The following is a 19,376-nucleotide window of genomic DNA, read 5'->3' on the forward strand; positions in this document are numbered from 1 at the left end:
TATTTTAATGGAGGTATTAGGCCTGAATAGCATTAAATAAACATTTTGTTTCCTTTTCACAAATCTCTGGCATTGAGAGATGCCTTTCCAGTTGGCGGCGGACAGACGAGCCCAGTAGGTATTAGTATACCGTTTTGGGGAGGGGCCCCTGTTGTTCTGTAGCAGGTTTTTTTTTGGCATCCCTGGGTGGGCCAAATATTGCCCCCCCTTGGACCTCTGTTTGGTAACATAAGGAGTCCCAGCCCCACACCAGACCCTCAGCCCAGAGTACCGGTGCCAGGAAGATGAGTCCCCACAACTTATGGCTGCAAAAACCAGTGGGAATTGAGTCAGTGGAAGACACTTCTGGAGTCCCAAGCCATTCCTCTGAAAGAACCCACACACAAACTTACTCAGACTCAGTTCCTCTGAGCTTCAGTACTGGGGGTAGCAGCTGGAAGGACACCAAAGACATATGGGGAGGAACTGAAGTGTCTGGCATCAAGGCAAAGCTAGGGGACAGCTTTCTCCCAGACAGAAAGATGGGCAGAGTCACAGAGCAGGCAGGCTTGTGCCATATCTGAGGCTGTATCAACCTAGCTAACTGTTTGCCCTGACCTGGAGATCCTGAGGCTCCACCCCACACTGTTAACAGTGGCTTTTCCATATGAATGACTTCTCTTGGCTCAAGCTTCACAACTTCCTAAATTCTTTGAAATAACCAACAGCTGGCCTCAGTGAGCCCCCAGCCTCTTGCTAAGTGGCCACAGGTTTGACACTAGCAGCAGTAAATCAGGATTCACAGCTTGGCTTCACCTGGGAATCTCCATTCCAGCACAAGGAACAGCTTTCTCAGATTACTTTATAGGTCAGGCAGGGTGGCTTGAGCAAAACACAGGTAGGGGCTGACCTTGGCCTGTACCACCTAGGAAATCACAGGGCCTGCAACCCGGTGGAGAGCTATAGTCCATGCTGGAGCACCACCACCCTGCTCCTGCACAGCTGATCCTCCACGGAGAGCAGAGGTTGGTGATCAATGGTCACAGCAAGTCCCTGAACCTGACTGGCCTGAGTAAATCCCTCCCATTGACCTGCCAACAGCAATCAAGGCTCAATTACAATAGGAGGGTGTACTCAGCCCACACAAAGGGTGGACCTTGAGTACACAGCCTGGGTGGTAGGGGAGGCTCTGCCACTGGATCCTACAGGACACCTACTACATTAGGCTGTGCCAGCAAGACAAGGAGTCACAGCAGCTCCACCTAATACATAGAAACAAACACAGGGAGGCCACCAAAATAAGGAGACAAAGAAACATGGCCCAAATGAGAGGACAGATCAAAACTCCAAAAAAGAACTAAATAAGACAGAGATAAGCAATCTATCACATGCAGAGTTCAAAACACTGGTTATAAGGATACTCAAGGAACTTAGTGAGGACCTCAATAGCATAAAAAAGATCTAGTCAGAATGAAGGACACACTAATTGAAACAAAGAACAACTTACAGGGAAACAGCAGTAGAATGAATGAAGGCCAGAATCAAATCAATGATTTGGAATGTAAGGAAGCAAAAATCAACCAATCAAAACAACAAGAAGGGAAAAGAATCCAAACACCCGAGTACAGGCCCTGGCTGGTGTTGCTCAGTGGATTGAGTACAGGCCTGGAAACCAAGGGATCCCCAGTTTGATTCCCAGTCCGGGCACACACCTGGGGCGCCAGCCAGGTCCACAGTAGGGAGCACCTGGGGGACAAGCACACATTGATGTTTTTCTCCCTTTCTTTCTCCCTTCCTTCCCCTCTCTAAACAATTTTTTTAAAAAGAAGAAAAGGGAAGATAGTATAAGCAGCCTCTGGAACGACTTCAAGAGGTCCAACATTCACATCCTAGGGGTGCCAGAAGGAGAAAAGAAAGAGCAAGAAATGGGAAATCTATTTGAAAAAATAATGAAAGAAAACTTCCTTAATTTGCTGAAGGAAATAAGACATGCACGTCCAGAAGGTCCTAAACAAGATGGATGCAAAGAGGCCCACTCCAAGACACATCATAATTAAAATGCCAAAGGTTAAAGATACAGAAAGAATCTTATAAACTGCAAGAGAAAAGCAGATAATTACCTACAAAGGAGTGTCCATAACACTGTCAGCTGATTTCTCAAAAGAAACTTTGCAGGCTAGAAGGGACTGGCAAGAAATATTCAAAGTCATGTAAAGGAGAGACCAACAACCAAGATGGCTCTACCCAGCAAAGATATCATTTAGAATTAAAGGGCAGCTAAAGAGCTTCCCAGATGAAGAAAAAAAACTAAAGAAATTCATCATCACCAAACCATTATTATGTGAAATGGTAAAAGGACTTATTTAAGAAGAGAAGATAAAAACTATGAACAATAAAATGGCAATAAATTCATACCGGTCAACAATTGAATCTAAAAAACAAACTAAGCAAACAAGAACAGAGACAGAATCATGGGTACAGAGAGAGTTTTGATGGTTGCCAGATGGGAGGGGGGTGTGGGAGAATCAGTGTAGAGGTGAGGGGATTAAGAAGTACAAATAGGTAGTTACAGAACAACCATGGGGATGTAAAGTACAGTGTAGGAAATGGAGCAGCCAAAGAACTTACATGCATGACCCATGGACATGAACAATGGTGGGGGGACTGCCTGAGGGAGTGGGGGTGCCGAAGGGAGGGGGACCAAAGGGGAAAAATTGGGATGGCTGTAATAGCATTTTCTATGAAATATGATAAGAACATAAAATTAATAAAAGAAAATAAAAATATATAAAAATGAAAAAGAAAACCATATGCTTAAAGGACATTAATCATTAATTGTCAACTTAGTGAAGTTCACTCTGAAAAATTCTCGGTCCAAAGATTAATCAGCATTCGTGTGATCTGGACTCAGTGTTTTAATTTAAATCTTTCTGAAGGGTAAAGTGCTCTTTGTATCAAATGATGCATACAAATGGCAATGTCCAAACACTCCTCCCGAGATGCTGCAGCTATGTCCTTCCATCCTGTGAGATGGGGCAGGGGAAGAAGCTGTCTTGATAGGAAGGCTGAGGAAATGGCAAAGCAGGCAGGATGCCCCCCACCTCCAGAGGCCCCCAAGCTGGGTGCAGTGAATCAGGAGGGTACTTCCATGGCCAGCGCTTGAGACACCATCAGAGCCATCTCAGCCTGAAAGGGCCAGGATTATGTCAGGTGACTTCCCTCCAGGACACTAGAGCTGAGAAGCTTTCTAGAGATCAGTGTCATTTTACGTTGAGGAAGCCAAGCACAGAGAAAGAAATCAGCCTGTTCAGGGTCACACAGCTACATGGTGGCAGAGTCAGGTCATTCCCTGAGCGCTGGCTCCACATCCCAGCCCCCCCACCCCCACCCCCAGGCCCTGGATGAGATGGGAAATCCTGCTGCTACCACTAACCTGTAACTTGTGGGTTAGATCTGAGCCAGCAGGACATCAGCTGTTCTTAAGCCTGTACAATGTGAGAAATTTGTCCCATTGCATGTGGGTTGAGACCCAAGAGAAGAGGAAATGAAAATGGTTCCGTCAAAGACTCTGCACCTGTCCTCCAGTTTCCCACACAGTGTAGTCCTGATTAAAGATGGTGACATTGGGGAGGACAAAGATGAAAGATTAAGGGGGACAAAGGAAGAGAAGGAGACTTGAGGATAGGAAGAAGGGATCTTGGGTCCTGACCCAGGGCTGCTTGATTACATCTCAGGCTTAGGAAAGGCTTTCATACCAGGCTGCTGTTTCTCATGTGAGCTTTGAGTACATATCTGAACTTTTTAAATTGTGCACATGTATTACTTTGATCAGAGATGCAAATTAAGGGGGGAAAGGGCATAAGGGGACGACATGGTCGTGGAAAAGATATAATAAAGATTATATATATTTTTTAGGATTTTATTTTATTACTTATTTTTAGAAAGATAAAGAGAGGGAAAGAAACATCAGTGTATAGTTGACTCTCGCACACCCCTACTGAAGACCTGTCCTGTGACCCCGGCATGTGCCCTGACTGGGAATCGAACAGGCAACTCTGTGGTTTGCAGGATGGTGCTCAATCCACTGAGGTGCAAAGGCCAGGGCAGATTATATAATTTTTTTAAATGTAAATTAACACAGGAAAGACTTCAATTATACACAAGGTAACTGAAGGAAAACAAAGCATTGTCCTGGCAACTAGAGAGGTGAAGATCCCAGAGACCAGGGAGCCTGAGAGAGGGGCTGGAGTAGGAAAACAAATCTTGTCTCTCCACGCCCCACAGTGTCCTTAGCCTCTGTAGGGTCATAGACTTTTTTGAAATTAGAAACCTTAATTCACCCCAGGAAAAACATACCCCAGTATATGCATATGCACAAAATTATCCATATAATTTCTTGGGTGCACACGCCCCAGGTTAAGAGCTCCTACTCTATGTGCTGATGACCAACCAGACTGTGTTTTTCTAATCCAGACCTTTTTTCTGAGGTTCAAACCCACACATTCGACTGTCTTCTGCAAACCTTCATGGAAATCTCCAAAGTGCCAGATAACCAAAACCAACCTCCCCTTGCCCCCAAGTTTACTCCACCTCCCATATTCCCCATCTGGGGACTGGAACCATCATCTAACCAGTTGTCCAAGCGCAACACCTGCCATCAACCTGTATCAGGAGGCCTCAGTGCTGGCTGCACCTCCAAATCCACGGTGGACGTTTTAAACCACAGAGCCCTAGGCCTCACCTCTGACCTCCTGAATCAGGGCCTCTGGGAGTGGAATGCAGGCTGGCAAGTCTGAAGGGTGCCTCTCCCATGCAGAACATCTGTCCCAGCTCCGCTCCAGTCACCACATCCTGTGGTTTCTATCTATTGAATTCATTAATTAAACATGAAAGAAAAATCAAAAGTAAAAAAAGAATTCCTGTGCTTTTGCTGATGAGGAGAGGCCCTGACAATGCCATGTGCTCTTGCCTCCAGAATATAATGGCAAATCAATTTGCAAAACCTAATACTAGGACTTCCGGCCAAGATGAAGGCATAGGTGGAAACATTGTACCTCCTCACACAACCAAATTTAAGGACAACAAAGATTTAGAAACAAAAACAAAACCAAAACAGACAGAAAATCAAACTGTACCGAAGTCCGACAACAACAAACCATTCATTCCAGACCAGTAAGAGGGGTGGAGTCGGCAGCCGAAGGAGAGGGATCATGGCAGGAAAAAGCGGTAGCTGCCAAACCAACCCAGGCACGGATGCGGCTGTTGGCAGATCCCAGGTGTGGGGTGGCAACGGGTGGACCCAGGGAGGGCGCAAGGCAGCTGGCTGACCATGGTCACACATTCACACACAGATAAACTAGGAAAAAAAAATGGACAGTGAGACAGACCGTGCAACCCAGGGCCCCAGCAATGGAAATTAAAGCCTAAAAGCACCGATCGGAAAAACTTTCAGGGGGTGAGGTGCTGGGAGAGGCTCCCAGCCTCACAAGAGAGTTTGTTGGAGAGACCCACAGGGTCCTAGGATGTACACAAGTCCACCCACCTGTGAACCAGCACGAAAAGGGACCAATTTGTTTGTGGGAAGTGACAGATGGAACCAAAATCCAAGAGAGAGCAGAACAAACCCCATTGCTCCCTCTCCGACCCCGCCCCCACATACAGTGTCACAGCCCAGCCACTGGGATGCCCCACCCTGGTGAACACCTAAGGCTCCGCCCCTCATACATAACAAGTGGGAACAGACCAGAACATTTTGGCTCAAGCAGAAGAACAGCTCAAAGCCCCAGAACCAATGCTTCTAAGAGACCAAGAAATAGCCAACCTATGTGATGCACAGTTCAAAACACTGGTGATCAGGATGCTTACAGAACTGGTTGATTTTAGTCACAAATTAGATGAAAAAATGAAGGCAACACTAAGTGAAATGAAGCAAAATGCACAGGGAACCAATAGTGATAGAAAGAAAACTGGGACTCAATCAATGGAGTGGACCAGAAGGAAGAAAGGAACAACCAAACACAGAAGAATAAAGAAATAAGGATTCAAAAAAATGAGGAGAGGCTTAGGAACCTCCAGGACATCTTTAAACATTCCAACATCCAAATTATAGGGGTACCAGAAGGGGAAGAGGAAGAGCAACAAGTGGAACACTTATTTGAACAAATAATAAAGGAGAACTTCCCCAATCTGGCAAAGGATATAGACTTCCAGGAAATCCAGGAAGCTCAGAAAGTCCCAAAGGAGTTGGACCCAAGGAGGAACACACCAAGGCACATCATAATTACATTAGCCAAGATTAAAATGAAGGAGAGAATCCTAGAAGCAGCAAGAGATAAGGGGACATTCACCTACAAAGGAGTTCCCATCAGACTGTCAGCTGATTTCTCAAAAGAGACCTTACAGGCAAGGGGCTGGAAAGAGGTATTCCAAGTCATGAAATCCAAAGACCTACAACCAAGATTGCTCTATCCAGCAAAACTTTCATTTAGAATGGAAGGGCAGATAAAGTGTTTCTCAGATAAGGTCAAGTTCAAGGAGTTCCTCATCACCAAGCCCTTACTATATGAAATGTTAAAGGGACTTATCTAAGAAAAAGAAGATAAAAAATATGAACATCGAAAGGACAGCAAACTCACATTTATTAAGAACCACACCTAGGACTTCCGCCAAGATGGAGGCATAGGTGGATGTGCTGTGCCTTCTCACATAACCAAGTTTAGAGACAATTAAATATTAGCAACAGAAAACACAGCCAGAACACGGAAAATTGAACTTTTCAGAAGTCCGTTAACAACAAATTCTTCAGCCTGACCGGGAAGGGGCGAAACCAGCGGCTGGTGAGGGGTTGCACAGGAGGACTCGGTCAGACGGACTCAGGCGTGGAATCCAGACTCGCGGAATCCAGGCGCAGGGTTGGACCTAGTGAGCGACCGAGCGAGCCACCAGGCGAGCGACCTCGAAGGAGACAGCGGGGAAGTGGTGCTGCGTGTTGACTGTGGTTGCCCATTTGTGCACGAGCGGACAGGCGAGGGAGTGGGTGGTTGGACCGGGGCCCCGGTGGTCCCCGTGGCAAGCAGCAGTAGAGGGCACCGCCATTTCCCCACTCTGACCACGCCCCCACATACAGCATCACAACCCAGCGACCTGGGAGTCCAAGGCACCGCTTCTCACACTTAAAGGGCCAGAACAGACCAAAAATGTCGCAAGTTCTCAAAGTCCCAGAGCCCATAGATCTAAGCGATGAAGAAATAGCAAAACTCTCAGACGCACAGTTTAAAACAGTGGTCATCAGGATCCTCACAGAACTGGTTGATTATACCAACAAATTAGACAAATATATGAAGGCGAAACTAATTGAAATGAATGGAATTGCACAGGACACCAATAGCAATGAAAAGGAAACTGGGACTCAAATCAATGGAGTGGACCAGAAGAAAGCAAATAATGGCCAAACAGAAAAGAGTCAGGAAGCAAGAATTCAAAGAAATGAGGAGAGTCTTAGGAACCTCCAGGACATCTTTAAATGCTCCAACATCTGAATTATAGGGGTACCAGAAGGGGAAGAGGAACAGCCACCAGTGGAAATCTTATTTGAACAAATAATAAAGGAGAACTTCCCCAATCTGGCAAAGGAAATAGACTTCCAGGAAATCCAGGACGCTCACAGAGTCCCAAAGAAGTTGGACCCAAGAAGGAACACACCAAGGCACATCATAATTATATTAGCCAAAATTAAAATGAAGGAGAGAATCCTAGAAGCAGCAAGAGCTAAGGGGACAGTCACCTACAAAGGAGTCCCCATCAGACTGTCAGCAGATTTCTCAAAAAAGACCTTACAGGCAAGAAGGGGCTGGAAAGAGGTATTCCAAGTCATGAAATCCAAAGACCTACAACCAAGATTGCTCCATCCAGCAAAACTTTCATTTAGAATGGAAGGACAGATAAGGTGCTTCTCAGATAAGATCAAATTCAAGGAGTTCATCATCACCAAGCCCTTATTATATGAAATGTTAAAGGGACTTAACTAAGAAAAAGAAGATAAAATAGACAAACAGTGAAAGGACAGCAAACTCACAGTTATTAACAACCACACTTAAAAGCAAACTAAGAGGACAGCTAGATCAGGAGCAGAACCATAGAAATGAAGATCTCATGGAGGGTTAGCAACAGGGGAGTGGGAGAAGGAGAAGGGGGGAGAAGGTACAGAAAATAAGTAGCATAGACAGTAGATAGAAAATAGATGGGGGGAGGGTAAGAATAGTAGGGGGAATATAGAATCTAAAGAATTTGAGACACATGTTCATGAACTAAAGGGAGAAATGGTGGGGAGGGGTATGCATGGTGGAGGGGAATGGAGTGGGAAATAGAACAAATGTAATGGCATAATCAATAAAAAAAGTTAAAAGAGAGAAAAAAAAAAAAGAACCACACCTAAAACAAAAGCAAACTAAGAGGACAGCTAGATCAGGAGCGAAAACATAGAAATGGAGATCACATGGAGGGTGAGCAACAGGGAAGTGGGAAGAGGAGAACGAGGGAGAAGGTACAGATAATAAGTAGCATAGATGGTAGGTAGAAAATAGACAGGGGGAGGGTAATAATAGTATGGGAAATGTAGAAGCTAAAGAACTTGTGACACATAGACATGAACTAATGGGGGGGAATGAGGGGAGGAGGTGTGCAGGGTGGAGGGGAATGAAGGGGGAAAATGGGACAACTGTAATGGCATAATCAATAAAATATATTTAAAAAATAATTAGCTACATCTGTACATAATTATATGGAATCAAATTATTCATATGAATAAGAAAATAAAAACACAATGCATATGAAAAAAACCCCTAATACTAGTAGTTGCAAGAGACCAAGAGAGCTATAGCGTCAAACGCCAGATAATTCACAACTGTCCACTCTTGGAAAATCACATTCCTCTTTCTCTGAAATCTCTGGGCTATTTTATAAAGATGAAGCCTGGAGGAAGATTTAAATAATATGAGCAAGAATATTAATCTAATGGTGTCTACATATGCAAAAATCTTAAATGAGAAAGCAGTAGTTGCATCTGATATTGACAAAATAGTTGGACTCTTTAAAGAAGTCAATACTCTTGAAAACTTTCTTTTAAAAAATATATAGATTTGATATGCTTTTTTGTTTTATTTTTGTTTAGGTTCAGTTGTTAATAGCTGTGAGTTTGTTGTCATTTTACTGTTCATATTTTTTATCTCCTTTTTCTTAGATAAGTCCCTTTAACATTTCATATAATAAGGGCTTGGTGATGAGGAACTCCTTGAACTTGACCTTATCTGAGAAGCACTTTATCTGCCCTTCCATTCTAAATGAAAGCTTTTCTAGATAGATCAATCTTGGATGTAGGTTCTTGCCTTTCATGGCTTGGAATACTTCTTTCCAGCCCCTTCTTGCCTGCAAGGTCTCTTTTGAGAAATCAGCTGACAGTCTGATGGGAACTCCTTTGTAGGTAACTGTCTCCTTTTCTCTTGCTGCTTCTAGGATTCTCTCCTTTATTTTAATCTTGGCTAATATAATTATGATGTGCCTTGGTGTGTTCTTCCTTGGGTCCAACTACTTTGGGACTCTCTGAGCTTCCTGGAAGTCTGTTTCCTTCATCAGATTGGGGAAGTTCTCATTCATTATTTTTTCAAATAAGTTTTCAATGTCTTGCTCTTCCTCTTCTCTTTCTGGCATTCCTATAATTCAAATGTTGGAATGTTTGAACTTGTCCCAGAGATTCCTGAGCCTCTCCTCATTTTTTTTTTTTTTTGCATCTTTGTTTCTTCATTCTGTTCTGGTTGAATGTTTCTTTCTTCTTTCTGGTACAAACCATTGATTTGAGTTCCAGTTTCCTTCCCATCACTGTTGGTTCCTTGTTCATTTTCCTTTATCTTGCTTTTTATAGCCTTCATTTTTTCCTCTAATTTGTGACCATATTCAACTAATGTGAGCATCCTGATTGCCAGTGTCTTGAACTATGTATCTGATAGGTTGGCTATCTCTTCATCACTTAGTTGTATTTTTTTTCTGGAGCTTTGACCTGTTCTTTCATTTGGGCCTTTTTTTTTTTCTTTTTCATTTTTTTTCCCCTTGGTGCCCACTTTTTTTTTTAATATAAGATTTAGTCATCCATTTTTAGAGAGAGGGGAAAAGAGAGAGACAGAGAAAGAGAGAAACAGCAATATGTAGTTGTCTTTCATGTGTCCCCTACTAGGGAGTTGGCCCACAACCCAGGCATGTGCCCTGACTGGAAATCCAACCTGTGCTCCTTTGGTTCACAGGCCCGCACTCAATCCCCTGAGCCACACCAGCCAGGGCTATTGAAAACTTTCTAACACAAGAAGGAGAGCTCCTGAGACATAAGTTTACAATGATTTCAAACATGCTGCACAGGTAAAATCGTGCACTTACAATAAGCTGAGAATACAAACCCATTATTGTTGTGATGAAAGAATGACATGCACGCTCTGAAAGCTCTCTAGTTGTTAAAGAAAATGTATACCTTAAACACAGAAGAGGAAACTCCTTAATTGTTCTCTTGATTTAAAGGTTGCTTTAAACTGTACATTAATATGGAGTATGTAGCTCTTTTTTTAAGGGTCAAATATTTGGTATATTTTATAAAAGTGTAAATTATTTAAATTATATACACATTCTTTATTTTTTTTCTTAAACCACCTAGCCTTCAACTTCTGAAAGAGGACTCAGTGAGATAATATGATAATGTTTAACAATATTATACTTCAAAAAAAATTTTGTGTAAATAGCAGATAGCTTTGGAGATAGTTTTAAAATGTTTTCTATGGTCAGTATTATAAAAAGTTAAAACCTAAAGGTGATTTATCCAGTTTATCAATATGTAATAGTTACGCTGCTACAACACCCTCCTTACTGGTCGGACCTCCTCCAATCCTCCTTCTGTAGCCAGAGCAAACATTCTGAAATGCAAATCTGACTACATCATTCCCTTGCTTAAAGCAGTCCAGTGGCCGACCCCTTCCTTTCTCCCAGGATAAAGTGCACACTCCTTAGCAGGATGCACAAGGCCCCACCCACTCCAATCTGGCTCCTGCCTACTTCTAGATTTATGCCGCTCACCCACCACCACCACACCCACACAATTTAATCCACAGCAACACCACAACTAACTACTAAACTACTAACAGGCCCCCTGCCTGGAATTCTTTATCACCCCTCCAGGAAGCCTTCCTGGACCACACCTGGCTGCATTAGGTGCCCTTTCTTTCAGTGCCCAGAGCCCTTCGTGCTTATCTCTAGCACTGGACTAACCACAGCCGATTTTTTACAAAGGCAATTCAAAGTGGAAAAGATAGTCTTTTCAACAGATTGTGTCAGAAGACTGAATATCTATGTGGGGGGAAATGATCCTTACCTCACACCATACATAAAAATTAATTTGAATGTCTCAGACAAAAAAGCCAACTAACCAGCCAGGGTTCAGAGAGCTTCTGTGTTAGTAAACATACCCTCTTACAAGGAGGGTGGTGCACCCCAACCCCTTGGAAACTGCAGCTCCTGAGATCTCAACACTTCCAGACCCTGCCTTATGTACCTCTTCATGTGGCTGTTACTCTATACCCTTTATAATATTCCTTATAATAAACTGGTAAACATTTAGAAAAATGTATCATACACCTAGACAAAAAGCTAAAAATAGCTATTTTAGAAGAAAATCTTGTGACCTCACCTTAAGTTAGGCAAAGATTTCTTAGAACAAAAAGCATGAACCATCAAAAAAATTGGTAAATTGGACACTCACAATTAGAAACTTTGGTTTTTCACCACTAAGAAAATAAAAAGACAAACCACAGACTGCAATGGACTTCCATTCATTGCTGTTGATAATGTAAAATAGTATAACAGCTTTAAAACCCACCTGAGAGCTTCTTATAAAGTTGAAACATCATACAACCAAGCCATCCTGTTCACTTGTAGATATTTTACCCTACAGGTGAAATGGAAACATGTCCACCCAAAGACTTTATAGGGATGGTCAAGGCAGTTTTATTCACCATCTCAAAACCAGAAACAACCAAAATGTTTTCCTTTGAGGTCCTGAGAAGACACCTCCCCAAGAGTATAACTGGGGCCTCCCCCCAATCCCTGCTAACATCCAGATGGAGAAACAGCTTGTGGTATGTGCACACTACTCACTAATGTTAATGATGCACGCGACTAGGTGGACTCTCAAAAGCATTGTGCAAAGTGAAAGAAGCCAGGCACAAAAGACCACACCCTGGATGGTTCTATGCACATGAAATTCTGGGAAAGACAAAGTATCGTGATAAAAATCAGATGAGTGGTTGTCTGAGGCCAGGGAAGAAGGAGGATGAAGGACTGAGAAGGGGTGGAAGTGAATTTTGGGGAGTAATGAAAACACTGTACATATTGAATTGGACTGTGGTTAGCCTGATGCTTTCATTTGTCAAGTCAGAAAACTACACAGTACTTAAAATGTATGCTATTTATTCTATGTGAGTAATACCGTGGTGAAATAGTATTTTTTTGATGTGAGGGCTGCTGTGAAGCATAAAGGAGAATATAGGTGAAGGGATTCTGCTCAAGACCTTCTAAAAAGCCAAAGACCAAAAACCTCTGATTTATCCGGGAGAGGAGGGGGTGGGAGGGCTCGGCCCCCTGTGCGCTTCAGCCCCACGCAGAGGATCAGGGAAATAGTCCCCCGCCAGGCAGCAGCGTCATTTGGCGCCCACCACGGTCCGCCCGGCAGCACCCAGGCGACCGCACGGACCCTCTGTGACCCGGGAGGCTGCGAACTCTGCAGAGCGCGGGGCAGGGGCGCGGGGGGCGGGGCGTTCCCGCAGCCGAGGGTCCCGCGCCAGAAGGGTGGGTTGCAGCGGTGCGTCCCGCGCTCGTCGCCCGTCCCTCCGGGCGCCGTCCCGCCGCCTCCCTGGGCCCGCATCGAAGGTCGGAGCCCGGCTGTAGGGCGCTCAGCCCCGCCGGTCAGGCGACCTTGGGCCGGTCCCCTGCCCCCACTGGTACCGCCGCGGGGAAGCGCTTTCCCGCACGACAGGTGCGGCGGCCGCTCGGCTGGAACGGAACCTGCCCGGCGGCTCCGGCCCCCGACTTTCTTCCACCCATGAACCAGGTCTTCTGAGCTCGGCCCAATCCCCACCCACAAAGAACCGAACATTTTTGTTCTGAATGACAGAAGAAGTGTGGCCTAGATTGTTGAGTTATCCGTGGTGCTAAAAAGGCAGCTCACCAGCCACGGGTCGCCAAGGAGGGGGCGGCCCACCGAGTGCGCTGGGGCGCAGGGAGGGAAGGGCGCAGCCACCGCCCGGCGGGACCGGAGACCCTCCCCGCCCTGCCCCACGCGGGCCGCTGCGGGGACGCCGCGGGCAGCCTCGCCCACCGCCCACCCGCGGACTCACGGGCCCGCAGCCGCCGCCTCGCCCCTCCGAGCGCACTGCGCAGGGTTCCCAACTCCCCGGACCCCGCGGAAAGGCGACCGCGCGGGGCCCTGTGGTCCCCGCGGCTCCGGCCCGGCGCCGCCGGCCTCGCAGGTGCAGCCCAGAGCAGCGCGCGGGTGAGTGGCCGCAGCGGCTCCCGAGGAGTTGATGGGGCCCCAGGTGGGTGGGAGGGGCGGGCGGGCAGCAGGGGCGTCGGCAGTCGTTTCCATTCCCACCTTCGTTAGCTGCCCAGAGACCAGCAGATGCCAGGGACTGCGGAGGCAGGCAGGGCAGCTGTGGACCCCCGCGTTCTCGCAGGCGACTCTCCCCACCCCCGCCCCGCGGCTCCCAGCACCGACCTGGCCCAGGCTCGGGGAGACGGGGGACCCCACTGGTGTTTGCTGGGGGAGGGAGGCTGTGGGAATATTCCACTTCAGAACGCTAGACCGCGACCCGGGCGGAGGCCTAGACTGGAATCCTTTGCTGCTGCGGGCTGGCGTTCTTGGCTGGTTCAGAACTTTGCTTTCCCCATCTAGAAAGTGGGGTTATCATGCCACTTTCCAGGGTCCCTGTGCGGACGAAACCGAACGCAGCGCAGTGCTGAGCAGGGAGGCTGTGAGCAGACAGCTTCACCTTCCCAACAGAAGACGCCCGCGCCTTTGGACCTCGGTTCAGCAACCTCAGTACTTGACTTCTGGCTAGGAAAGAATTCAGACCCAAATTCAAACTATGAGAGAAAGTTTGTTTATAAAGTCACAGAGGTAGAAGAAGTGAGTGGTTGAAGAAATGGGCTCATGAAAACTTAGAGGCAGGGGAAGGGCAGTTGGAGCTTAGGAGAAAGAGAGATAAGGAAGGTGTCTGGGGAAGGGAGTGGGGAAATGCGAGGGCACGCTCTAAGGAGACACCTTCTGGGTCCTCCTCTTGAGGATGTTTGTCTGGCAGTGGGGTGGGGGGGAGGGCGTCCCAATAGAATATTCATCAGATTTCCAATTGTGTCCTTTCAGAGCCCTGGTTTCTACTGATTGTTCTGTGCCAGGGCAGGGGTCGTTAGTCAGTGTAGCTGGCCCTGATGACAGCCAAGGCATTGCCTGTCTGGTTTTGCTACATTTCTGGGCCTGGAGCTGAACCACAGCGGAGGCCTAGATTTTCATCCTAGGAGCTAATGCTTAAGGGAGTGGTGTGCAAGGACCCTCGTGGGAGGCCACCCATGGGCCCCTTATTGCTCCTTCAGGGGGGTGTATCACAGGACTAGCAACAGGCCTCGGAGGAAAGGTCAGGGGAGGGTCCAAACCTCATGACCAGCAATATGAAAGGTCAGGGGGTCTAAATCGCATGACCTCTGCTATGCAAGCTAAGGAACAGTTATCCTGGGGGCAAGGTCCTTCTTTTCCTAGTTTTGCCCATTGCTAGGCACCCAGGGCTTTCTGTCCTGGTGACCTTCTGTACTTGGCCCATTGTCCTTCCTCTGCTCCATCTGTCTGAGTGCTTCCCACACTTCCACGGGATGAGAGAATGGCCTCCTTACCCAGGAGTCCTGTGGGGGTGAAACCCCAAAAGCCAGCATTGGTGCTGCCTGTCACCTACCAGGCCCAATAAGCAGAGACAGGGATTGAATCTCTATGGGCGCTTTATTCAGATGGCTGGTGATCTGAAAAGACAGTGGGTTTGTACCCTAATGGGCCATCTTAAATTCTGACCCTTTTCATAAGGAGAAGAAAAGTGTAGGTAAGGGGCTTGGAATTCAGGGGGAAAGTTTAATTAGATGAAAGCTGCAGCATTCTTTCATTTCTGTCCTGGGCCAAGGTCTTTATCTGTGTCCTGGGCGGTGAGCTTCTCACCCTGGAGCACAATGGCTCAGATACCATTTTGATTGCTTGCAGTTTTCCTGGGGCACAACGATTGCTTATGGTCTCCTGGAGTCAAGGTGGGTCACACCTCCAGTTCCTGAAACAATGGCTTTTTACATACAATGATGACTAAGCTTATTAGCTATTACCTGAAACTAAAATTTTCCCCAAAATTGACTCCCCATCAGGGCATGGACAAGGGTAAAAGCTGGGACTTCTGACCAGCATGGAGGTGTAGGTAAATATACTTTGCCTCCTTGCACAACCAAAAGAAGGACAATAAATTTAAAAACAAAAAATAACCAGAACTGACAGAAAATCAAACTGTATAGAAGTCTAACAACCAACTACTTAAAGAGAACATATTCATTCAGACAGGCAGGAGTGGCAGAGATGTGCAGCCAGGGTGGAGAGGATGTGCGGCCAGGTGGTGGCTAGCAGACCTGGTGGTCCCACATTTGCACGGGGATAAATGGGGAGGAACAACTGGGGAGTGAGACAGACCGCACAACCCAGGATTGCAGCATGGAGAAAAGAAAGTCTCAAAACCTCTGGTTGTAAACACCTGTGGAGATTGTGGCAGCAGGAGAAACACCCAGCCTCACAGGTGAGTTTGTGGAAGAGACCCACAGGGTCCTCTAGGACCCACAGAGTCCTAGAACATACACAAACCCATTCACCTGGGAATCAGCACCAGGAGGCCCAATACACTTGCGGGTAGCAGAGAACGTGACTCAGAGCCGACCAAGCAGCATCGTTCCCTCTCTGACTTCTCCACATGTAGTACCACAGTGTAATAAAGTGGGTTGCCTCCTCCGTGAATACTTAAGGTTCCGCCTCTTACAACGTAACAGTTGCACCAAGACAAATTTTTTTTTAAAAAGGCCCAAATGAAAGAACAGATCAAAGCTCCAAAAATAGAACTAAGCAACAAGAGGATAGCCAAAGTATCAGACACAGAGTTCAAAACACTGGTAATCAGGATGCTCACAGAAATGGTTGCGTATGCTTGCAAAATAGAAGAAAAAGTGAAGGCTATGCAAAGTGAAATAAAAGAAAATATACAGGAAACCAACAGGGAAGGGAAGGAAACCGGGGCTCAAATCAACAATTTGGAGCAAAAGGAAGAAATAACATTCGACCAGAACAGGATGAAGAAAAAAGAATTTAAAAAAGAAAGAAAAGAGGCTTAGGAACCTCCAGGACAACTTTAAACGTTCCAACATCTGAAACATAGGGGTGCCAGAAGGAGAAGAGGAAGAGCAAGACATTGAAAACTTATTTGAAAAAATAATGGAGAACGTCCTCAATCTGGCAAAGGAAATAGACTTCCAGGAAGCTCAGAGAGTCCCAAAGAAGTTGGACCCAAGGAAGCACACACCAAGGCACATCATAATTACATCACCCAAAATTAGAGATAAGGAGAGAATCTTAAAAGTAGCAAGAGAAGAGGAGACAGTTACCTCCAAAGGAGTGCCCATAAGACTGTCAGCTGATTTCTCAAAAGAGACCTTGCAGGCAAGAAGGGGCTGGAAAGAAATATTCCAAATCATGAAAGGCAAGGACCTGCATCCAAGATTTCATTTAGAATGGAAGGGCAGAGAAAGTGCTTCTCAGGTAAGGTCAGGTTAGAGTTCATCATCACCAAGCCCTTATTATATGAAATGTTAAAGGGACTTATCTAAGAAAAAGAAGAACAAAATTATGAACAGTAAAATAACAACAGGAAAACTCACAACTATCAACAACTGAACCTAAAAAACAAACTAAACAGACAGCAAGAACAGGAACAGAATCACAGAAATGGAGATCACAAGGAGGGTTATCAGCAGGGAGTGGTGGGGGGAAATTCCCTCTAAAGATAAATAAATAAAATGTTAAAAAAGAAAATGTCATCCCCATGCACCAAAGTTGTGGGTTCAATTCCTAGTTAGGGTACATACAGAAGTCAATGTTTCTGTCCCTCTCTCTTTCTCTATCCATTCCTTCCTCCCTTCCTCCCTCTCAAATCAACAAAATAATTTTAATATTTTAAAAGACTTTATTTATTTATCTTTAGAAGGGGAGGGAAGGAGAGAGGGAGAGAAATATCAGTGTATGGTTGCCTCTTGTGCATCCCTTGCGGGGAACTGGCCTGAAACCCAGGCATGTGTCAGACTGGGAGTTGAACCGCAATCCTTTGGTTTGCAGGCCTGTGCCCAATCCACTGAGCTACATCAGCCAGGACTAAAAAATAATTTTTAAATGACCTGAAAACTTCAGTGTCTGCCCTGAAAGAGACCCCTATCTCCTATTGCCTGCAGGGCTGAGATGCTAAAAAACAAGCACAGAATCTCATCCTGTGAGTGGATAAATTACAATAGAAATTGAATTTTCAGCCTCAGAGGATGATCACTTTTTAAGTGAGGGCATTTAATTGTGAAGAAATGGGATCATGAAAGTTGGAATGCAGACGTGTGAGAAGATTGACAGAGCTGGGGTGTTAGAGGGGTCACTGGGGGGGGCTGTGAAAGAATTCAGAGAGGAAAATGCAGAGAACAAAGTTTGTTCACTTTCTAAGAGGGGAAGGGGGCCAGGAGTGGAAACATGCTGGCTCTAAGAAGTTGGGGTTTTAAGCTTTTATTGGCTTATAAAGGGTCGGGTTGCTGTTGTGTAGCCAGCCACTGAGCTGTCAAGGGCATTTTAACCCAGGAGGTTTTGGAAGCTGCAGTTTACTCCAGTGTCATCTTTTGCCTGTGGCTGTCAGGAGCGGCTAGTCACATTCTGTTCTTGCTTTCCCAGTAATTTTATAGTCCTGTGGACATAAGCTCAGAATACAGCAAATGGCCCAGCTTTGTCCTTTCATGAAGAATGTTGAGTCCCTAAATTCTGATGAGTCTTTTTGTACCAGCAAAAGCGGTTCTTCCTCGGCATCTGAGGAGTGCAGCCTTGCCTTTGGAAATGGTTGTGGCCTCCCCTGAGGCAGTTAGTTTGCAAGACAATTCTGATTCTCCTCAGGACCCACTCCAATACCCTCCTTTGCTTCTCGACTCAAGTCCCAGCGGGTGCCTAAGGGGAAGGTACAAAGTGTAACCCACAAAGAGGTTTGCTATCCACCCAAAGGTCTGTGTGATTTCCCCCAATTTATACTTATGAAAATCCAGGGGATATGAGATTGGAATGTTACAGTGAAGTTATTGTGTAAGACCTGGAATAGTCCAGAGAACACATTTCTCAGCAAAACACCCACCAAATCTGTCACTGAAAAGATAGGCCATGACCTTCATGTAAACAAAAGTCTGGAGGTACCTTTTTAAAGAAATGTAAAGAGTTTATTCAGATTACAATTTGCAAATTGGGAAATGTAGTCCTCAGTCTGAACTGAGGATGTGCCCAACGTGGAAGGAGTGCAGTGTGGTTTATAAAGGCTAAAGTTCAAGGAGCTGTTGATTAAAGAGATGGATTGCTAGGGAAAACAAGACATCGTAACTGTACATCGTTTGTTTTCTGATTGGTGGGGGCAAATGGAACTTCAGTGATTGGCTGCCTCAGGGATTAAGCAAATGTGGTTGTGAGATGAGAACAGTGGGTAATAATATATGATTAAACATTCATCAAGTCCCAGTTTCAGCTCAGCCTGTAGGCCTGTAGGATAAAACAGTTGTCTTTGATCACACAACCATAGTACAGAGAATATTTTTTAAATATTTTAAAAGATTTTATTTATTTACTTTTAGAGAGAGGGAAAGGAAGAAAGAGGGAGAGAAACATTGATGTGAGAGAGAAACCTCTGTCGGTTCCCACTTGTACACACCCTGACTGGGGACCCAGCCCACCACCCAGGCATGTGCTGTGACCGGGGGGATTGAAGTGGCCACCTTCAGCTTTGTGGGATGACAGCCAACCACCTGAGCCATTCCGGTCAGGGGAGTACAAAGAATACTTTTTTAACAGTGACACGGAGTGTACAATTTATCAGACAGTACAATCAGTACAGGGGTGGGGGCAGTTCTGGAGCCAAAAGGCAAAGTTACCTTCTGCAAGCAGCTGCAGAGCTCAGGGCCACAAATTATGAAATTAAAATTCTTATGAGTCCTCACACCTTTACCAGTATGTACTTTTCCTACTT

General features: G+C 45.6%; 1 protein-coding gene and 1 pseudogene across 1 annotated transcript in view; both read left to right on the plus strand.

Annotated features, from left to right (window-relative positions):
* PIGZ (phosphatidylinositol glycan anchor biosynthesis class Z) overlaps positions 1-19,376 on the plus strand; it is a 56,388-nt gene that overhangs the window by 29,841 nt on the left and 7,171 nt on the right. The window contains exon 1 of the mRNA XM_037147454.2: positions 13,487-13,558. The gene's annotated coding sequence lies outside the window, so the exon portion shown is untranslated. Of the gene's footprint in view, positions 13,559-19,376 lie in introns of the transcript that reaches the window.
* LOC119050922 (testis-expressed protein 12-like) lies at positions 8,801-10,387 on the plus strand (annotated as a pseudogene).

The sequence above is a fragment of the Artibeus jamaicensis genome, unplaced genomic scaffold (genome assembly GCF_021234435.1).
Source record: "Artibeus jamaicensis isolate MK-2021 breed Jamaican fruit bat unplaced genomic scaffold, CSHL_Jam_final contig_793, whole genome shotgun sequence".
NCBI lineage: Eukaryota > Metazoa > Chordata > Mammalia > Chiroptera > Phyllostomidae > Artibeus > Artibeus jamaicensis.